This window comes from Hibiscus syriacus, unplaced genomic scaffold (genome assembly GCF_006381635.1).
Source record: "Hibiscus syriacus cultivar Baekdansim isolate YM2019G1 unplaced genomic scaffold, ASM638163v2 tig00004072_pilon, whole genome shotgun sequence".
NCBI classification, from domain to species: domain Eukaryota; kingdom Viridiplantae; phylum Streptophyta; class Magnoliopsida; order Malvales; family Malvaceae; genus Hibiscus; species Hibiscus syriacus.
The window spans coordinates 63677-80939 of NW_024061998.1; the positions used below are offsets into that span (position 1 = coordinate 63677).

Sequence of the window (17263 nt, forward strand, 5' to 3'; positions counted from 1 at the left end):
GCTAAAAGACAATATTGATTGAGTTCAAAGCTGAGTTGTGAGTTGATGGAGTTGTCACACTTGTCACATGGTTGGAATAAAGTAATTTGATTTAATAATTTTATTTGCACAAAAAATTATTTGATTGTTTGATATTTTATAAAATAATATTTAGAATTTGTAATTTAATAATAATATATATCGTAACGTAAAAAATAAATCATAGACACCTATAATTACTAAATTAATATCTTAAAACTCACTCAAAAGATAACCTTAAATTAATGTTTTCCACAGTGAAAAAAGTATGGACACTTTTATAAAAAGGATAGATACTTTACAATATAACCACTACCTATTACATTATATAAACGATACATATACATTATATAAGCGCTACCTATTACATCATATGTTTACCTATTATATTGAAAGTGTCCATACTTTTTATAAAAAAAGATCGATATTTTTTTAAAAGTTATGTAATTTATATTTCAATTTTTAACAGTGTTTCATGTTTTCCACCTACAATATTAATTCAATAATTTCATTTACACAAAAAATTATTGATTGTTTTGATATTTATAAAATAATATTTATAATTTAAATTTAACAACATTAACCAAAGATAATAATAAATATATAATATATATGTTTATTGTTTTTAATTTAATAATAATATACCGTAACATAAAAAATAAATCATTAGACGCCTATAATTACTAAATTAATATCTTAAAACTCACTCAAAAGATGTATATACCTAAATATGTAGTTAACAAACATACCTAAATATGTAGTTATTGTACATACCTAAATTTAATGATAATATATACTTGTAGTTATTGTACATACCTAAATATGTACTGCGAATTTAATGGTGTACCCACCCTTTAACTACCACTACCAATGCCACATCCTATTGAAAGCAGCACGACTGAAACATGTTCAAAATGAACCTTTGCTTACATCTCCATCAACTCTGGAGCACTGAACTTGCACAACAAAATTTTTGCCATGGATAATACTGATGTAGACAATGTTAAGCCAACCGAGGAATGCCATGAAGTACATAATGTTGATGAATCTGACAGATTGGTTGGTCAGCTCTTCTGTTCACGTGATCAAGTTGGCACTTTTACAAGGGATTCGCACGGGAACATGGGTTTAGTGCACGTAAGGGAACAACACGGCTTGACGTGGAAGGGAATGTGAAGACACAAGAATTTTGTTGTTCCAAATAAGGGTTTCGAGTATCAAAAGTTAATACTGTTGATCGTCAACGTGCTCATACGCCAGTCACAAGAACAGGATGTAAGGCTAGAGTCGTAGTTACAGCAACAAATACAAACGATCAGTGGGTTATAAGTAAGTCTGATCAGAAACATAATCATGCATTGTGCACATCTGCTATGACACCATTTATGCGTTCTAATAGAGCTGTAAGTAAGGCTGATATCGATGAGGCAACAACATTGAAAGAGGTCGGTGTTGGCACGTCACAAGTAATGAACTATTTAACGCAGCAGGCAGGGGGCTATCATAATGTTGGATTTACACATAAAGACCTCTACAATGCACTTCAAAGAGGTAAAGCAAAGGAAATCGTCGATGGGGATGTGAATGCGCTTATTGCCTACTTTGATTATAAGAAACATGATGATCCCGAGTTTTTATGACATACTCGGTAGACGAATCGGGGGCATTGTATAATCTTATTTGGTGGATTCTACATCGAGATCGGATTACACATGCTTCGGTGATGTAATTGCGTTCGACACAACGTACAAAGATAATTTGTATGGTCGACCAATTATGCCTATTGTTGGTGTCAATCATCACCATAACACAATTGTGTTTGCCACTGCCATAATCGCTGACGAGACGTCTCAATCTTTCGAGTGGGTGCTACAGAATTTTTTAGAAGCCATGATGAATAAATCACCTATTTCCGTTGTAACCGATGGGGATAGGGCAATGCAGAGGGCTATCAAATCTGTTATCCCTTATGCTAAGCACAGATTATGTTCTTGGCATCTTTCTCGCAATGCACAAGCTAACATTGGTGACCCAAAGTTTACAGCAGCATTCTCAAAATGCATGGCTTCCTGGTGGACAACCAAGGAATTTGATATTCAATGGCGTTCGATTGTTTCAGAATTCAACGTCCAAAAGCATCCATGGGTGATTGAGAAGGGAAATACACGACACTTATGGGCACAAGCATATCTAACCAGTCATTTCTTTGCCAATATTCGCTCAACACAAAGGTGCGAGTCTATGAATGCTTCACTAGCTATTGCACTAAACACAAGAAGACATATTTAGATGTTGTTCGTGCAATTGAAGATGGAATTAGTAGAATGCGTATGAACGAGTTGAAAGCGTATTACTTAAGTTCCCATACGAAGCCCTTCCAGATCACAAAACCGGTCGACCTTGAAAGCCATGCCGCTGCGATTTTTACCCGCGAATCTTTTCGTGTGTTCCAAGATGAACTTATACGGGAGACATTGTACCAGATTGAGGCAGAGATTAAGTCCTTATCAGATGAATGTCAACATTATATTTTGTCAAAGTACGCAGAAAAAAATAGGAAATTTGAAATTAGTTTTGATTCTCGTACGAAAACTCTAATTTGCTCCTGCAAAAAATTCGAGACCGTTGGACTTCCGTGTCACCATCAACTTCGCATTTTGAAGCAATTGGACTACACATATTTGCCCGGGACTTTGATTCAAAGTAGGTGGACTAATGATGCGAAGGCTTCTGCACCCAGCTATGTTGATTTGAATGTGTCTCCAGAAGTGATGCAAATGGCAAGGTTCGCTGCTCTACGTTCAACGTCAAGTAGGTTATGCTACATTGCATCAAAGACAGACGAGTCTTTCAAAACCGCAAGAGATGAGATGAAAAAACTAATAGAAGAATTAGAAAACTCGTTTGGTTTGAATCATTCAGTCAACCAGAGCATTGTAGTAAACAATGTTCATGACCCTCAACGAAAACAACGCAAGCGAAAATATAAATCGTATACAAAATTATATTCACATACAAAAATATAAATCGTATACAAAATTATAAATCTTATACAAAATTAACCCTACATTTACATCATTGCATCCTTTTGTTATTCTTATGTAATATTGCAGCTTTTGTTATCTCCTGTCTTCGTTCATTTTGATTGTGGCTTACGAGATCGTTAATATTCGCGATCGATCCCAGTCTCCAACAACCTATATTCAAATTGTCAGAACGTTAAGTATTGTCAACTACAGCATTCAATCTACGACTTTTAACAATTTTACCACAAACTATTTTTTCTATCCACTTACAAAATCACCAGTTGCCCCTTTAGAACCGATCGATTCCATCCACATCATCACATACATGCCGCAATCATATCTGTTACAAAATTTGAAAACCACACATGTCAATTATGATGAATACTGCATAAATTAAGCTTTCTATTTGTGATAACATCTCATACCCATTCAATTGCTTATTCTTCTTATGCTCCACAAATTTGAAATTTTTCAAGGGATACTTTCCTAGAGATCCACAGGACTCAACCCAAATGCGTTTCTTATTATAGAATCTAATATTTTAATCTGCATTAAAATAGAAGAAGTTATGCACCAAAAAAATTATGCATTATAATTTACATAATGTCCTTTCATACATACATACATACATACCAATCTCTTAGCATCCTTCACTCTCTGTTTAGCTGCTTCAGTTGTAAACATACTATCATATATTGTTACAACACGATCTACCATATCCAACACCAATAGATACCAATGTGAATTATGGTAGTTTATTGTGATCATGATCTGCAACAAATTTCACACCCAATTTGACAAAATTCAACATTCTATATCCGAAAACATCATTTGCAATTGGTATGGTGTCTTACCTTCTCACAGTCGGTGAATTTCACATAGTTATCCAATATGACACCCCAGAAGGTAGAAATACTCTCAACACTTTCTTTGTTGTTGGCATCCAACGCCTGTTGCTGTAATTACGCAACAAACATTATTAATTTACCGTCTATAACACTACTTTCAATATTTATTAATTTAACTCACCACTAAGAGGTATGGAAGGTAGCCAATCCTCCGGAGTGACTTTTGAGAATCGTAGCATATGGTCCAGGCGAGCAAATCGATAACCTAACAAAATTAATTACACAATCAGAACATATTCAATAAGTTTTAACATTTTCTACTTTCTACTTACCACACCGCCAACCCATTCCGTAGGCTTCAACGTTGCAACGTCGTATACAGTAGCGAATTGATTTCCTATTGAGATTACAGAATATCTATATGAATCATTAGGATTAATATGTTGTCATGAAATATTTAAATATCACTCACAAAACAATATATTTCACTTACCCCGATTCTAACTCGCTATTCCATAAATAATCACAAATTGCAGCTTCGATGTCATCAATTCCGCTTGGAATATCCGCTTTTTCAACCTACAATTTTGCATACAAATTTTTGTCACAACAACATAATAAAATCAAATTAAGTATTCTTTTATTAAACTTACCTTCTGCTTCTTCTTCTGGGGTGCAGGACATTCCGAATCCAAACTGCTGCTATAACACTCTCCGGTGTATAAATGACATCGACTTCCTTCCGCCTCATTTCTTCCATCTCTTCTTCTTCCTCCTCCCTCTTTCTTCTTCATATTTTTCAGTTCATCGTACTTTTTTTCTACATAGCTCTTCATCTCTTTTATTTCACCCTTCAATTGAGCTCCTTCATCCGAGTATTATCAACCCCCCTTCACCCCCGTAAGTTCACTCCTCAAATCCACAACCTCCTTCACCACTCCCTCAATTTTTTCCCGTCACCATCTTAATATCACCCCTTAACACCCAACTTCTTTCACCACTTCACCCCTCAACACCTCTACTTCTTTCACCACTCCATCTATTTTTCCTTCCACTACCCCCTTATGCCTATCAAGTGTATCTTCGACTCTCTCGAGTTTCTCTACGACTCGATCAAGTTTCTCTTCGACTCTTGATTGTCTTTGCATGATTTCAAATTGGTTTTTTTTTATATCAGCCAATTCAGACATCAAAATGTCGAAGTTACTATGTTTTCCCTCACCGTCGTCCCACTCACCGTCATCCCCCAATACAACCATCCCTCCTTTCTTCTCCTCTGCCTCCACTGCCTCCTCTACATCCTTGCCAATAACCTTCAAAATTAAATTACAATATTAAGACATTGATTATATTCTTAATATTATTTAATTACATTTATTACCATTTCTTGCTTCTTCCCTCTATCCAACTTCAACTTCACCATCACTCTAACCACCTCTTCCTTCCCCATGCACGGATGCGTGCCACTCCGGTTCTTTCATAAGCCGGCACTGCCTCACAGCCCGACCAAAATCGAACAGTGCAACCTGCATTTATAATAAAATTTATATTTTTATAAAAACAAAAAAGTGATTTAACTCATTTACCTCTAAGATTGCTATGCACCCTTTGAGGTATCTCTGTCTGCCCTTTTTAAAGGTGATTATTGATTCAATCAATCTCGAATGGATATATTCAGCCCAATTGAATTCACCCTTCAAGCCTTCATCGCAAATGAGCTTCATATATTCCTTGTTCGTTGACGTATCACCCGTTGGACAAAGAAATATCCCGATAAGGTACAATAGAACTCGGGCCTTCAGCTCATCCCCCCAGTAAGATCCACTTTTGATATCCTCTTCAACTTCAACATATGTCACCTTATGATTCAAACCATATTTGGAGGCAAGTGCTTTCCAGTTCTTACTCCTACAGACTTCTATAACACTTTTGCCTTTGTTTTGTACCCCCAAGACGACTGCAGCAGTCGATACCCCCAGAGGGAATGAATAATCACCATACTTAGCCATACATTGACTGACGTCAAATTGTGCCATCAAGGATCGACACAATTCCCTCCGAATAGGTCGATCCCTTACTCCGATCAACGATCCAAAACCTATTTCTCCCAGCACATTCAACTGACCCTTCTCCTTAAGGTGTTTAATTAATAAATTCACCCTTTTAATGATGCATCTTGTCGACACTTCCTACATTTTTTAACAATATAATGTTATAGTTCTTATATATTTGTATCAACGTATTTACAAGTTTAATGAATACCTTATTTTCATGTGCTTTCCTCCGTTCTTTGTATTCTTTACTATCATTCCTTGACTGTGTGATGTAAGGTTCTTTTTCAGCATCACTCATTGAATTCCATTTGGACCTCACATCTTTTTTCACCTAATATTAAACATAAACGTTTCTTAATCAATACATTAACACTAAATACTAATACTACTCAATGTCAATTTCATTTTACATACCGAACCGCTCTGTGTGCCATCTCCCTTCATCCTTTTGCATTCGGCCATACTGTTAACATTTAAAATTTGTAATCAATTTAAAGTTTATCGATACTTTAATCCAATTACCATTTCAACAATAATAACAAAAGGACATTGATACTTACCAGAAGTACATATATCCACCCTTTGGTTGCTTTCGAGTCTCGGCCTCAATTTCAAAGTCATCTGCTACACCAACAATTTTCCAACCCATTGACTCCATTTTTCCTTCATATATCAGTTTACGCAAATCAAATTATTTTGTTACATACACTTTATTCAATATACAAATATAGATAACTACTCTTGTGGTAAAACGGTTTTCTTCAAAAGAATTTGAATGGCCACACCAAAATGTGTCGGCACATTTATACAACCTATAATATCATTTTCTACCTATAATATTTAATAAAGTATCGACATTTATATTTTTCCTTGAATATCTATTTCTACCTGCAATCAGTCCCAATGCTTCCTTACTCCAAAACCCCAAACAACACATAAAAACCCTATCGCGATACTGTAATAATAAAAAATTAGGGTTTCGACAACATACTTTTCGATTCGACTGCAGCAACAAACAAACAAACTTCGCTTTAGAAACGCCTTCTGAAATACAGCAACAATTACGCTTCGATTTCAAAAACTCGTCCGTTCTATCTTTTTTCAGAGGATATTTAGCTATGGCCTTTATATTTTCATCGGATATGTTATTTATATTTAATCGATACAAATACAAAAGTGTCGATACTTTTATGTCAGGTGTCGATACTTTCGAAAGGATAATTATCTATTTCTTTGAAAGTGTCGATAATTTATTACACGTACTTACGAAAGTATCGACACTTTCAATATATCCGGTATCATTTTGATACCGGTTTTATCATATTTTTACCTGTTATATCGTTGTGGATCGATATATTTTTTTAAAGTATCGACACATTATAGGCGCTATAACTGCTTCTCTTTTAAATTCACAAAGTGTCGATCCTTATATAAAGTATCGACACTTTTAATATATCCAGTAACGTTTTACCGGTTTTATCATTTTTTTTTACCGGTTTTATCATATTTTTACCTGGTATATCGTTTTGGATCGATATATTTTTTAAAAGTATCGACACTTTATAGGATTTAAAACTGCTTCTCTTTTAAATTCACGAAGTGTCGATCCTTATATTAAAGTACCGACACTTTAAATGTATCCGGTAGCGCTTGACCGGTTTTATCATTTCTATACCAGTTTTGTCATAGTTTTACCTGTTATATCGTTTTGGATCGACACATTTTTAATTTGGATCGACATGAACCGGTAGCACAATTTTTTAATATTTCTTCATGACTTAGACCTACTTTTATATGTATGGACACTTTTATAAAAATGATATATACTTTTTTTAAAGTTATGTAATTTATGTTTCAATTTATTTAATAGTGTTTCATGTTTTCCACCTACAATATTAATTTAATAATTTAATTTACACAAAATATTATTTGATTGTTTTGATATTTTATAAAATATTATTTAGAATTTAAATTTAACAATATTAACCAAATATAATAATAAATATGTTTTCAACAGTGAAATAAGTATGGACACTTTTATAAAAATGATATATACTTTTTTGAAAGTTATGTAATTTATGTTTCAATTTTTTTAATAGTGTTTCATGTTTTCCACCTACAATATTAATTTAATAATTTCATTTACACAAAAAATTATTTGATTGTTTTGATATTTTATAAAATATTATTTAGATTTTAAATTTAACAATATTAACTAAAGATAATAATAAATATATTTTCACAGTGAAATAAGTATGGACACTTTTATAAAAATGATAGATAATTTACAATATAACAGGTAAAAATATGACAAAATCAGATTCATTATGACAAAACCGGTAAAATTTACTTGATATGTTAAAAGTATGGATACTTTTATAAAAAAGATAGATACTTACCGATAACCAAAGTTTACCGGTTACCAAATTTTTTAATAGTTTTTCATATTTTCTACCTAAAACATTATTAGTTGTCAACATAATAGGTACCGCTAAACCGAATTTATTAAATACATTTTAATGTATCCGGTAATACTGTATATTAGCCGTATATTAACCCGCCTTTCCTGAGACATTCCCGCAAATCCTACTTTAAACCAGTGTTTCATGAAGAAATCACATTCTAGACCATTTTGAACTCAATTCAAAGTTTAGTGACCAACCTAGGGTCTAAGCCAAATGATTGATCTTTAATTAATACAACTTAAGGCCCGTTTGTTTTACTGAAAACAGTTTCTGAAAAATGAATTACATTTCCTTAAAACATTTTCCAGAAAATATTTTACATTGTTTGGATGTTGCATTGTAAAATGTTTTACATTGTTTGGTTATTTTTTCTAAAAACAATTTACGGAATCTAGTTTTTGTAAAAATGTATACATTTTTTATATTTTTCTTGTTATTTACCTTTTAAATTTTTTTTAAGTTGTTTTTTATAAAATTGTATTTTATAAAATTTTGAAATTAAATGTTTTATTTCTATAAGTACACCAACTAAATCCAATATTAGAACAAATTAAGAAAATGATCCAAACAGTGAAACAATAACATATAAAGAAAGATGCCATCCAAACTAAAAATTCAACTTGAAAATGTTAGTGTATGAACAAAACACAGAATTAAACAATGATTCTTCAAAACTTAAAATATAAGTTTGAGATGTTCCATTTTGCTTCACAATAACCTGAAATAGAATATGAATGCATTTTTAGCCATTCCCCATTTGAACATTTAACATGGATGTATAATATTTATTCTATTATCATTTAACATATTTGACCATTAATAACTTTTAAAAAAATCATTTAGATACCTGATATATAACACGTTTCTAATTTCTTTTAATTTTTTTTTTCAAAAAATTAAAATTATTAATTTTTTAAAATACCTAAAATCCTGAAATTACATCCCTAAATTTCTAAAATCATATATGCTTTCATAAAATCAACCACCACCTATTATCTCCTCTCATACTCTCACCTGCCGGCCACCAATTGCTGTCGAACATTATCGCCTATTTAATCACAAAACTCATTGCATGAGATCAATTTTTTTATTCCAGCTATCACCTAGTTGTCACTGTTAATTGAGTTCCAGCTTGTGTATACATTTCCTGGAAAGGAAATTATCTTATCAGAATTTTCCCATCAAATATGAGAACCTTTAATGTAGGACCCATGAAATCTCTAAGAGCAATTTGCAAGAATAACAACAGAAGTGGACCTAATGCTCTCAGTTACTGCAACACTTAATAAACCATCCAAAACAGAAATAGTAAAGGAAAAAACTCACCGAATGAATAATTACCGAATAGTTCTTCCACAAGAGATTAAAACTATTAATGGCTTACATTTTTCAATAGAAGCACGCCACTTTGCATAATAACTCGCATTAAAACCAATCCAAGGAGCAGACAACACAAGTACAAACACTCTATATTGAGTATTAAATGTTCATGAACGAGAATATGAATTTTTTTTTTTGTTGCAAAAAAGGGTATAAAACTCGAGTGACAAGCAACCTAAATTGAGATGGTTTATCTTTGTTTAATTGTTAAATATAATTACCATGGCAATAAACAAAGTTCACGTTCCTGTGTTTATTCATATTAATTTTCTCATTGTAATTTCCATCCTCTAAAGGCATATAAAAAGCTTATCATGAGGAGCTCAGCATGTTTTTCTATAACTGAGAACAGAGGAACTGCCTCTGATGTAAGAGCCATATTTCAGGCTTTTAGCTGTGTGTTCAAGTATGGTGAAAGTTCTTACAAACCATATGTTAAAATTTTGAATATGACCCCAACATAAAAAAAAAAAAAGGACAACAAATCATATTTCATTTGAAGACAGTCAAATTCTTCCTACACATAAGGTCAACAAGTTGCTAAGCTCTTCTAAAAGAACACTGGAAGAAATGTTTCACAGACCTCAATGCACAATATAACAGATTCACGAACACCCGAATTTGGGTCATTCAACAGCTGCAAAATCTGATAAAGGAATTTATATGTCAGCTAATCTCTGTGGCATTTCATGACGAGAAATAAAAATCCATTTTGGAAATGTTAAAGAGCATACAGGAGGAAGAATTGCCCGTTGAATTGGAAGTTCAGTAGATGCAAAAAGACTGATTGATGATGTAACCGTTCGCGCAAATTCCTCTCGAACTCTCCAACTTCTATATATCCAAGCATAAGAGCCAGCTCTTTCGACAATAATTGTTGGAGAAGAAACCTGAAACAATATATACACACGCACATTTTAGAAATCAGACGAATTCTTCACCACTTAGCCTAAAACATTAAAGCATCCCAAACTCAGAAAGAAACTGGTAACTTTACCTCCATGAGAGTGAGCAGTAGGCGTCTGGCGGCGTCTCTAACAGGCTGTTTGGCGTCACCTAACCGTTCAACAACTGCGGGAACAAGGGCGTTGAAGTAGAGAAAAAGGAGGCATTCTGTTTTATTTTTCTACTGAAATAAGGACATGAATGAGAGATACAAATGGGTGTTTGTTCTATTAGTACAATTGAGGGGGGAAATAGAGAAAAAAAATGAATCAAGAGTGAAATCTTACTCATTGTGTCGCCGATTAAAGAAAATTTTGATGGTACCGTCGGTGAGGATAAGAGAAGGTAAGACGGTACCACCGGCGAGGAGAAAAGAAGGAAGCGAGGAGAAAAGAAGGCAAGATGGTGCCGCCGGTGAGGGAGAAGAGAAGACAAGATAGTACCGCCGGCGAGGAGAAGAGAAGGCAAGAAAATATTCTTGTAAACGTAAGAAAGAAGAGAAAGTTTGTGTGGTAAGTCATTTTACCACAAAACACACACCCTTTTTCCCTTTGACTGTAAATTACTTTACATTGACTCGTTCATTTTGCATTGCCAAGCCCAAGAAAATGTTTTCTGTAAAACATTTTACACCAAACAAACGACCCTTAGACATTATTCAACAATAAAAACCTTAAGGAAGAATTACTAAGGAATCGATCTTTTAAGGGAGGGATCATCCGTTCATGAAGAGTATTGATCCATTTTTTAAAAAAATCTAAAAAGTCACGTGAGTATATATGAACATACAATCGATCTTATGGTCTATAAATATGTTTAGAACGTACTTGTTACACTTAGAATATGTTAATATATATATGATACACATTTATAACATAAATAAACACACCTTCGAAATCAAAAGTCATAATTACATAAGAAAATTAACTTTGCACAACTGAAGTAGTCATTTAATCATTATAGGTCATTTCATATTTTTATACGCTTAACACATCATGTATCAACTTTAAAACTTGTCCAGGTGATCATTACACTTAATTATGATCAGTTCATAATTTGACTAAATTTACATATTTAATCATTGTAAACAACTTGCATGCCATATCATCAAACTTCAATTAGGGTTTAAATTCAAATTTATCATTCAAAACACGTCATATCAAGTGACATAAGTACTAGCAAGGTACTAAAATGATAAGTCAACCGTACACCACATTTAAAGTTTCCACATTGCCTCAATTCAAAATAAGTTTCGACATACATTAATAAGATTGTTCTTGATTCGATCATTACGGGATGCTAGTCTCTCAAGCTTCGAGTAAACTCCTAACTATCTGAAAATATTAATAATGACTGCGAGCTTATAAAAACTCTATGATTAACCAACATTCAACATAAGAGTTACAACATTAAGGTCGAACTCTATCACGTTTCAAACACTTTACTGACTGTGTACTCGGCATTGTTCATAGCTCGATGATCTTGAAGCTCTCCGATATCTTTGAAACCTCTGGCCCTCTTTTTTTTAGTTTCCCTCTAATTCCAAGGTTTTGCATTGATTAATCTAGACCGACTCGAATCGTACAATTAACTTTGATGGGAGAATCTCCCAATTAAAATTTTATACATATACAATAACTCGAACCTAAAACATTACTTAAATAATATTCATTTACTTATCACTTAAATAAATCTCCGTTGGTACCCACCGACCCTCTTTACAAACTTATAAAAGAGCATAAAAGTATTATTAACCTTTCTATTTTGAACCTCAAACTCTTTAGTCACTACGGTCAAATCACTCTCACCAATGCTAGAGTGAGTGGTGTGACCCTCAACTATCATAATCATACTCTTACTCAAGCCCTCTAGTATATCAAATCTATAATTCGACATAGAAAAAAAAAAAAAGGAAACACCATCGAATTTCTAGTTTTTGATGAGTACATTTTTAACCTACATATATCAATCAATAAAAGAAAATATATTTTCAGTGACATTAAGAATTATTTTTTAAAATGCCAAATTTAGTCATGAAAATTCACATTGGGTTTTTTTAGTCGTTATAAATTTGACGAGAATCGATCCGACCCGGTAATTATCAGATCGGGAGTCGATCGTTAAAGACATGGATACTCTTTTTAATTGCTTTTAAGGGTCTTCAAATCAGGTAACGAGTGCTTATTTCTTTCCAGATTAACTTGATCAACTCTAAGAAATTAACATAAATTTCCAACAACTCGACTTTCCATTCATGAATCGTATTGGAACATCACGTTTTTTATTGTGCACTCTAATATTCAAAAATAGCTAAACGATGGATCACAACCCCCAATTGCATCTATAGTACTATCATTAGAAGGATTTTTGTATCGACTATCTATTCTTAAAAATTGATTATTAGAGTTAAAATTTTAATTTTCTTAACACAAATTCGTTTTCTCTTTGATGCTTTAAGTAACGTTGACGCCGATCTCCCAAAATCTAACAATAAAAGATCAAAGCATTAAACATAATAATAGTAAATAGTCGAACACAATTTTGCATTCCTTTATCGCTAAAAGAATGATTTTTGAAAGAAATTTTTTAGGGTTAACTACATTATTGATCACTTATGTTTGTGTTTCGTTAATTTTTCCTCATTGATTTCAAAAATATAATATATGTCCACTTCTATTTTTAATTAATTAAGACGTAGTTTCCATGAGTTAACTGTCATTAACAGTTAACAGATTAGATGATATGACAATTAAATATTTTAGATTAATTACATATTTTGTCTCTATTATTTACATATTCTCTCAATTTAGTCATACTTTTAATAAATTAAAATAAATTTAATCCTCCAATCGAATGATGCCATGTGGCACCAGTGACACATGTCAATCAATTGGAGGATTAAATTTATTTTAATTTATTAAAAGTATAACTAAATTGAGAGAATATGTAAATAATATGGATCAAATATGTGATTATACCAAAATATTTAATTATCACGTTACCTAATATGTTAACTGTTCAAAATAGTTAACTCGTGTGACCACATCTTAAATAAAAGTGAAAGTGATCATATCTTAATTAAGTAAAAACAAAAGTGACTATATATTATGCTTTTTGAAATCAATGAGAAAAAATGAACAAAACACAAATATAAATGATCAATAATGTAATTAACCAATCTTTTAAAGTCTTTTTCTTTTAAGTTGTTTTTAAATTGCGTCTCAACTAGTTTTTATATAGTGGAAGGAAAAATGAATTTAAAGATTAAGAACATTCGATGAAGAGGCTTGACCTTCGATGAAAAGAATTGATAAAAGCTAATAGATATGATAAGATAGATGTAACTTTAAATCAATAACTAATAAGTTTACTCAAATGAAATGACTTATTATTAATGTCTATCACCAAATGATGAGATTTATTAATAACATTAATATCAGTCAACCAATCCATTATTTTTCCAACAGAGTGAACCTAATGCAACTAGTAGCATAGTTTGCAGCCAACACTGTCGTGTTGTATTCATACATTCTAAAACTATTGCAATATCATCTTCAAGTGCGTGCAAAGTTCTCAAATAACTTTCTTTGTCTAACTCTGTCTAATTATCAAGCTTTTCTCATATTACATGCCCCTATATCCCAAGCCTAGCACAACCTTTCGAAAGCACCACACAACTTAATTTAAAAAATTAAATTGTAACTTATTGTGCACTCATAATTAGGATGGTCTTGAGATCGAACCGACCAGTTCCAACTCATGCCCATCCCTGGATAACACGCTAATCAGTCACCATTACTATAACGAAGAATTCTTTCAATAAAAGTTGTTCACGTCTCTATGTTTCGTGTCCCATCAACATTCATATCGATCTAACTCTCCTTTGATCTACAACACACAATCTTTCTCATAAATGTGCTCACTATTGACTACGTCATTTATATTGCTATTTAATGGGCGAATTTCCTGATATATCATCGTTGAACAGTATATTTTTCGATTAGACACCGTTTACATTATATTTTCTGATCTAACACCCTTTGCAGAAAGGTGTGATCCCTGCAACGCGTTTTACGCTGATTTGGTATCACGTGAGGTAAGGTGCGCCCCCTTAAACGCGCCTTATGCTGACATGGTATACACGTGCGTACAGGGGTATAGTGCGGTGCAGGGGCCGAGCCTTGCCTCAGAATCTGCCACGCGTCAGTAAGGCGTGCCCCCTGCGGCGCGCCTTGGGTATAATTACCCACCTATCCCGACGTTTCACACCCCAATCCCTCCCTATAAATACCCCTATCCTCAATCACTTTCATCACACAAACTTCTCTCAACTTCTCTTATAATATCTGTTTAAGGTATATTTTATTATATTTTTATTATTTTATATTTAATTTATTTAAGTATTTAATTTATTTAATATTTTATTTAATTAATTTTTTGCATATATAAAATGGAAGCCGGTCTACTTCGCTTGGATGGAAATCATATATCTCGACACTTTGCTGATACGGTAACATTTTAACGTTTTAATTTAATTTAAATTATTAGTAATTATTTGTTGATTTATTTAATGCATGATTATTAAATTAAGAATTAATTTTTGTAATTATTTAATTTTAGGAGAAGTATCGTGTATTAGATCAATTTATTAGGAATCTTAAGTTAGTGATATCTAGCTGTGTCTTGCCGTATTTAGTAGAGGTTGGATTCAGTTACATAGGTAGATATCAGGGTCACTGTAAGATAGAACCAGACCTTATTTCTGCCTTAGTTGAGCGGTGGAGGCCGGAGACCCACACATTCCATCTTTCGTGTGGAGAGTGCATGATTACACTTGAGGATGTTGCTATGCACCTGGGGCTTCCGGTGGATGGAGATGTGATATTGGGGATCACGCAGGGTTCCTAGACTGCTTTGTGTCGGGATAATCTAAGACGTGTCCCGGAAAGTTTTAACGGTGGTCGGATACCGTTAAATTGGTTATATGCCAATTTTTGGGAGTTGAGCGAGGACGCGTCAGATTATGCAGTTAAAATGTATGCATGGGCATGCATATTGCAGCTGATAGGAGGGTTGTTGATATCGGACAAATCGTGCAACCAAGTTCATTGTATGTGGTTGTGACATCTTGTCGACTTTCGTCTGGCCGGATCACTCAGTTGTGGCTCGGTAGTTTTGGCTTTTTTGTACAAGGAGATGTGTCGAGCCACTGACTACAGCAGAAATGCTATCGGCAGATGTCTCCTCCTGCTGCAGTCTTGGGCATGGTATCGATTGACCTTTGTATGTCCCGTTGTGAAGAACCCATTCGTATTTCTGCTACTCTTGAGGTAATTATAAAACTGATTTCGTATATTAATCATTTTATATAGCGTATAATAAATTTTTTTTCTTGAATAGGTGGTCGACTGATAGGAAAAATCATCAGGAGCTACCTGATGATTTAGAAAAAATTAGGGTGCTCATCTATCAGAAGGCTGGCACACATGTATGAATTTTAATGTTTAAAAATCAATTTTAGATTATAGTTATATAATTAGATTATTATTTTGATAAAAATTTTATATATTTGTTTTAGTTTGAATGGGTGTCATATTCTATTGATGATGTGAGGATGGTGATCCTACCTGAGTTGAGGGGCCCATCAGATGTTTGGATGGCGATGGTCCCTTTGATATGTTGTGCGACCGTCGAGTAGCACTCCACTGATCGCGTGCTCCGACAATTTGGTTGTTTTCAACCAATTCCGGAAGTACCTCGCAATATGGACGAGTTGCATAGCACAAATAGACGCGGCAAGACTGATACAAATTGGCTGGTGAGGCATCATAAGTGGGTCGTGTTGTGGGAGGATTGACATCGGCGTCTTCCCCGTAGAGAGCCCATTTTTATTGACCTCTTGATGGTTGGTGAGGGTTATTATGAGTGGTTCAACAGTAACGGGAAACCGTTTCTACTTCCCGAGGATGTACGAGGGTGAACCTTTCCATGACGTCGACAGAGACGTTCACCGACATAATACCATCGTCCCCTGACTCGTGGACGGAGAGCAGGTGCTTTCGGTTCATCCTCAGCTGCACCAGTAGGACCTTCACAGTAGCCACCGTCTACAGCGACTTACATACCGTAGCCATATGTTATGCCGCTACCGCCACCATCACCTGGTTTTATGACCCCGCCGCCGCCACCTTCACAGAGTTATATGACCCCTCCTGGAGGCTATTATGGGTCTATGTTTGCAAATCTGACTTGAGGTTCATATGCTGGATATTTGGCGGGTTCAGCCTCCTGTACAGTTTTCACACTCAGCGATGTCTGGGTTTTATGAGTTTTCCCAGTTTTCACAGGCCGGAGGGATAGTCAGTCATACACCTCCAGGGTCCTTATTCTATGGAGGTGCTTCATCGTCATCAGCTCCTCATCAACAAAATTTAGCTGCTCAGGACGACGACGACAACGACGATGATGATGATGATGGTGATGATGATGACAACGAGGAGTCACAACCAGTGATACGAAGAAATCCT

At 33.9% G+C, this 17263-nt stretch overlaps 1 long non-coding RNA gene across 1 annotated transcript; it reads right to left on the bottom strand.

Annotated features, from left to right (window-relative positions):
• Positions 1-10536: 10536 nt before the first annotated feature.
• Positions 10537-11194, bottom strand: LOC120188958. The gene is made up of 3 exons (XR_005522462.1): positions 11024-11194; positions 10789-10920; positions 10537-10681 (listed from the first exon to the last, which is right to left on the bottom strand). It is a non-coding gene; the product is annotated as an uncharacterized LOC120188958 (long non-coding RNA).
• Between the last annotated feature and the right edge of the window lie 6069 nt (positions 11195-17263).